Consider the following 6,148-nt stretch of genomic DNA (forward strand, 5'->3'; position numbering starts at 1 on the left):
ACATTTTCGCTGCTTCCCTGAGTTGGTAGGGTGGCTTTGTGTGCTAGGTGTCCTATATGGCCCAGTGGGTCGGCCTCCCAGTTACCTGAGGTGGACACTCTTGGTGCAGCCCTTTGTGGACTGTGTGTACAGCCTTGTTGTAGTTAAGTCTTGATTGTTGTTGGTGTCACTGGGAGGAATTGACCTCCAGGCCAATTGGCTGTGAGGACCTGCTGTGTCTATAATGGAAGAACTGCTGTGCTGGAGACACGCTTATGGGGCAGGACTCACTTCAGTGGGGCTTTGGTACTCACTGAGTCTGCCTCTTGAATGTGTCACTTATGGATGTGAGTAGTTGAAATCTGGTGTTGTCTCACACTGACCACTAGATACACTAGCTTTTGGATCTCCTATGGGGTGCAGGTCAGCTACTGTCTGAGACCACCCAGCAGGAGCTACAGCAAGAACTACAGTTTTCTCCTCTTTGGTTGGGGTTTGGAGGTTTTGGAGCTGTCTGACCAGGGCTGCAGTTTGCTAGGTTAAGCTGCGATAGGGCAGGCCATTTATATGCAAAAGCCGCTGCGTAGAGCTTGGGTGGGTTTGTAGATTGTGCGGGGCGGGGTCTCAGGGAGTCACTAGGCTAGGGTGTGGCAAACAGCGATGGCTGCCAGTCAGCCGTCTCTGCGTTTCTGTGTTTCCAAGTCCCTGCATCCCGCGCCCCAGCACAGTAAACAATGATTGCTGGGTGCACTTCTGCAAGAAAGTCACCCTCACTTTCCGACCCGATGGCAGACATTCCAGCTTCTCCCCTTAGGAGTTTGGGTCCCCAGCGTCTCCCCAGAAACTGGAGTTCAGAGTAATCAGGAGCTTGTTTCCCTTGGGGTTGAAAAAAGCAGGGCACCCAGTCACCCGCCGTCAGCACGATTTGCGCGCCCCCGTACCTCAGCTTTTCAGTGCTTGTGCATGTCTCAATGCTCTTTTCTCTTTCCTTCTAGTTGTAGAACTTCCACTCAGCCAGCTTTTCCGTGGTTATGGGTGATAGACATTTTGTCTTTTAGTTGTAGTTTTGAAATTGTTGTGCGAGACAGCAGTTTAGGTGTTTACCTATGCCGCCATCTTGGTTTCTCATCTTCATTGGATTCTTAAGAAGTCTCATCTGTAGCTGCTCTGTGACAAATATGAGCCCATAATCCAACTTATGTTTTGCACTTTAAAAGAAAAGATTTGTGCTTAAAGACAATGTATTAATTTTTTTGCAGGAAGGCTTTAAAATTTGTGCTCCTGTTCATACTTTTATTCATATTCAGTTTATGAGACAGTTTTTAACTGCTTTCTAGAGATAGAATTATACATTATAAATTACTTTGGGGGGCAATAATAGGCACAAAGAAGGTCATTGAATTTATATGCTTCTCTTACATAGAATAAAGGGAGAAGTCTATTCTGGATATAGGAGTTATGTCTTACGTTGCTGAAACATTTTTCCAGGCTTTCAAAATGAAAATATATGCAAATTGAGAAGTCATACCACTATCCTATCTTGAGTATTTAATAATTTTTAAATTTCTTTTATATTAATTTCACTTTTAACTATATTATAAGCTCTTCATGGAAAATCCCTCTGTCTTTATTTAGTGTGATCTTTAAGCAACTTTTTGTAGTTTTTAGCATACACATCTTTTACAAATTTGTTAATTCTACCTCTAAGTACTTCGTGGGTTTTTTTTTTTTTTTTTTTAGAGCTATAATGGCATAAACAACATTCTGTTAGTTTCAGGTGTTCAACATAATACACTACTTGTATATATTGGGAAATGATCATATAGTAAGTCTACTGAATATCCATCACCATCCATAGTTACAAAAATTTTTTTCTTGTGATGAGAACTTTTAATAATTTTTAAAGCAATTTTCAGAAATAAAATACATTATTGTTAACTATAGTCACAGGACGTACATTGCATCTCCAGGAAATAATTATTTTATAACTGAATGTACCTTTGGACCCCCTTCACCCATTTCCCCCACCACTTACTGCTTTCCTCTGGCAAACACCAATCTCTTCTCTGTATCTATGAGCTCCATGTTTTGTTATGTCTTTTGGAAAATTTAGGCCACTTACATTTAAATAATTATTGATTGGTATGTACTCACTGCCATTTTCTTATTTGTCTTCTGGTTGTTTTGTAATTTGTTTGTGTGTTTTTTTTTCTTAACCTCATTTGTGATAATTTTTTGTAGTGCTATGTTTAGATTCCTTTATCTTTATCTTTTGGGTAGCTGCTATAGATGTTTACTTTGTGGTTATCATGAAACTACATAAAGCAATTTATATTTAAAATAGTCTATTTTAAGTTGATAATAACTTAAATTGAATGTATTTTAAAGCTCTTTATTCTTTTTAAAATATATATTGTTATTGATTTAAGAGAGGAAGGGAGTGGGAGAGAGAGATAGAAACATCAATGATGAGACAGAATCATTGATCAGGTGCCTCCTGCATGCCCCCTACTTGGGATCGAGCCTGCAACCTGACTTGGAATGGAACCTTGACCTCCTAGTTCATAGGTCAATGCTCAACTGGCAGAGTCTATATTTTTAATTCCCTATCCCACATTTTAAGTTTTTGATGTCACCATTTATATAATTTTATCTTGTGTATCCCTTAAAAATTATTGTAGTTATTATTTATATTTTAATCTTCATACTAGCTGTATAAGTGAATAATTTACCTCATCAGATTATTCTGAAATGTATATTTACTTGTACCAATGAGATTTATTCTTTCCTATGTTTTCCTGTTACTAATTAGCCTCCTTTTGTTTCCTTACAGAAATTTATTTAAAGTATCTAGTAATATCTGTCTACTGGTGATGCTTTTGCTTATCCAAAAAATCCTTTATCTCTCACTTAATTCTGAAGCAAACTTTGCCCAGTAGAGTTTGGAAAATTTTTTTCTTTCAGTACTTTGAATATATCTTGCCACCCCCTTTCTGATCTGCAAAATTTCTGCTGAGAAATGTGCTTTTAGTTGTATTGGGGTTCTCTTGCATGGAAAAAAGTAGAAGTCAGGATGGAGGAGTACGTGCAAGAGTCCTGCCTGGTGAATTATGGATGACTGTGGTGGGGTCTTTATGATGGGTACCATAGGTGGTGGCATTTTTCAAGCAATCAAAGGTGTTCACAATTCTCCAGTGGGAGTGAACCACAGACTACGAGGGCGTTTGACAGCTGTTAAAACCAGGGCTCTGAAGTTGGGAGGAAGCTTTGCAGTTCAGGGAGGTCAGTTTTCCATGATCGACTGCAGTATGTTTCAAGTTGGGGGGAAAGAGGACCCCTGAAACTCCAGTAAGAGTGGAGCCTTAACAGGAGCCACTCTGGCAGCAGGAAATGGACCAGTGGCTGTGGTTGGGTCAGCTGTGATGGGTGGCATTCTCTAGCTTTAATTGAAGGAGCTGGTGTTTTGTTGATACGATTTGCCTCTGCACAGTTTCTTAATGGTCCTCAGTTTGCTCAAGTCTCTTCCCAGTTGCCTTCAGCCTGGTTACCATCCTCACCTTTTAGGGACTATGGACAATATCAGGACTTCTCTAACAGAATGAGTTCTAGTTCAAGAAAGGATCTCAGAACGTCAAGTTGCAGACTGTTTTTAAAACCGTAGGTGGGACACCTATGGCCAAATAGGCTTTGAAGAGAGATTTAGCACTTTTTTCCTATTTAAAGGAACATGGGGGACATGTGAAAAGGTTATTCATTTATTTGTTTACATGTACTAGTAGATTGCATTTTCGATCAAAGTTAAATGTCTAGTATATTTAAAAGAAAACATACTAAGTGCTTAGAAGATGAAGGACCTGAGGGCAAGCAGCAGTGAAACATGATCATCATCTCCTTGGTGTCCCCAAGCAGCAGACACAAAAATTGGGGGTGCTAGATGAGTGTAGAAGCTTTTTTTTGGGAGATACTGCCAACCTGGAACCAGGTAGAGGGAAAGAGCAAAGATGACACTGACCAGCCTCCATCCCTGGAGAGGAACTCAAGAGGCCCCCTAGATGTATGCCAAACCAGAAGCCTGCCCCTCTGCCCAAAGCTCCAGGACAAGCAAATAGGCCTTTTTCACAGAAAGTCGGGGGTGTGTTTCAGTCTGCTGTCTGCGCTGTGCACAGTGTGGTAGCCAGCCAAGAACTGTCCCTCCATTTGTGACAGTGTCATGGGACCGGACCATGAATACAGATTCTGCACATCATTAGTGCTAGGTGATTGGGAGTGTCCCTTGAGCAGCAGCCACAAGAACTAGGGCAGCAGACGTGTGTACACCCTCCTCTCTGGGAGATACCCTCGTGCTCTGCAGCGCAGCAGAGGGAGACCTCGAAGATGGCACCGGCCCTCCAGGATCTCTGGAGAGTTTCCAGTCAGCCCTTAGATGTGTGTTTAATTAGCAGCCTGCCCCTCAGGACGCAGCTATGAAGACGGGCCAGTAGGCCTCTTTCACAGAAAGATTTGGAACTCAGTCTTGCCCCTTGCTGTGTCCTGCCAGTTTTATTTGGTTAAGAAATCTTTCATTTGTTACCGTTTGGTGGGACCCGTGAGCTTGAGCTTCGCTGGCTACCAGAGCCAGATGATCTAGAGGTGTTTGTTGTTCAGTAGCCACAAAAACGGGACTCAGATCGGGGTATAAGCTCCTTTCCGGGAGATACCGGGGAGCTTGAGTGAGGCAGAGGAAGAGTAAAGGATGGCGCCAGCCAGCTTCTGTCTTGAAGAGCATTTCATTAGGCCCGTATATGTGTATTAAATTAGATGCCTGCCCTTCAGAATGACCCTTTAAGATAAGCAAATAAGCCTCTTTCACAGAAAGTCTGGGCACTTTTCAGTCGACTGCCTCTTTGCTGGGCTCTGGGCTGCGTGACTGCATGTGAGTCCTTCAAGAGCTGTTCCTCAGTTTGCTATGGCCTGTGCGTATCATAGAAACTAGCCCTGTTGGCTTGCAAAGCTAGATATTTTGGAGGTTTGTCTCTGAGGTGCAGGTTTTAAAAGTTGGGGTGCCCAATGTGGGGTTCAAACACTTTATTCCTCAGGGAGAAGGTTGACTTCCTGACTAGGGGTCGCTGCACTGGGGTTGGAGTTTATGGCGAGATTGTGTCTCAGCTCTCTTACCTGTTTCTAAGTGGGGCTTTTTCTCATTCACCTGATGTGTAGGAGTTGCTCAGCTGCTTTTTGTTTTTGTGTCCCCCCCCCTCCCTGGAGGAAATTGTTTTGTATGTAGTTATAGATCTGGTGTGTCCATGTGGGGAGGTGAGTTCAAGATCTTTCTGTGTCATCTTCTTCTAGTAATACTTCTTAGACCACTTTTGCATGAGTTTTTAGCTCAGAAACGGAACTAGGGTTTAAAACATTGGGTGACCTGGCCTAAGAGCATTCATAACAGGAAGCAGATTCTAAGGTTGAGATTCTGTAATTGAATCACTTACTGGAGAGAATAGCGACAGGAACCACATACAAGTGGAGTGGTGATAACTCCTGCATGTTACACCATTACATTGCTGAGACTTACCTGTGGTGGATTAGAATAGTGTATAGAGAGAAGGGAATGTATTGGCCACACAGTATCTCAGAATTTCCTGACATATGGGGCAAATGATGTTTATGGGGGCTGTGGAATGGTTTGTTACTGTCTGCCACTGATACGCTTGAAAAAAAGAAATGACAAGTTCAGGTCAGGCAGTTACCAACTTAGCACACAGTGTGACAATCAGTGGACACTTCAAAAACATTATTTTTTTTTTTTGTATTTAGATAATAGACTGGACTGAAGAGGAGTTTTTAATTTGTCTTTATGGACAGTAAGAGAGTGAGTCACTGAGGCACATAGTATAATTAATAGATAGTATTGAGGGCCAAATTTAAAGATCAGCTACAAACGTTGAGGCATGGTGCATTTAATAATTAGGTTTTTGCTCATTCTCATCTCTTGAGATTATCTGGAGTTAATAGTTGTTGTTTTTTTATATTTGTTTAGTTTAAAATGTCTTTATCAAGATTCTATACCATCTCTTCAACAGAACTGTGAAATTCTCAATACCATGGCTTGTCAGTTTTTGTTTGTTTGAGATACCTTCCTGATACCCCCCCCCCCCCCCCCCCCCCCCGCCCAACACACAAACATTTTACC

At 41.8% G+C, this 6,148-nt stretch overlaps 1 pseudogene; it reads left to right on the plus strand.

Moving 5' to 3' along the window:
• Positions 1 to 3,052: 3,052 nt before the first annotated feature.
• On the plus strand, positions 3,053 to 3,640 carry LOC103290916 (mitochondrial import inner membrane translocase subunit Tim17-A-like; annotated as a pseudogene).
• The last annotated feature ends 2,508 nt before the right edge of the window (positions 3,641 to 6,148 follow it).

Source organism: Eptesicus fuscus, chromosome 6 (genome assembly GCF_027574615.1).
Source record: "Eptesicus fuscus isolate TK198812 chromosome 6, DD_ASM_mEF_20220401, whole genome shotgun sequence".
NCBI lineage: Eukaryota > Metazoa > Chordata > Mammalia > Chiroptera > Vespertilionidae > Eptesicus > Eptesicus fuscus.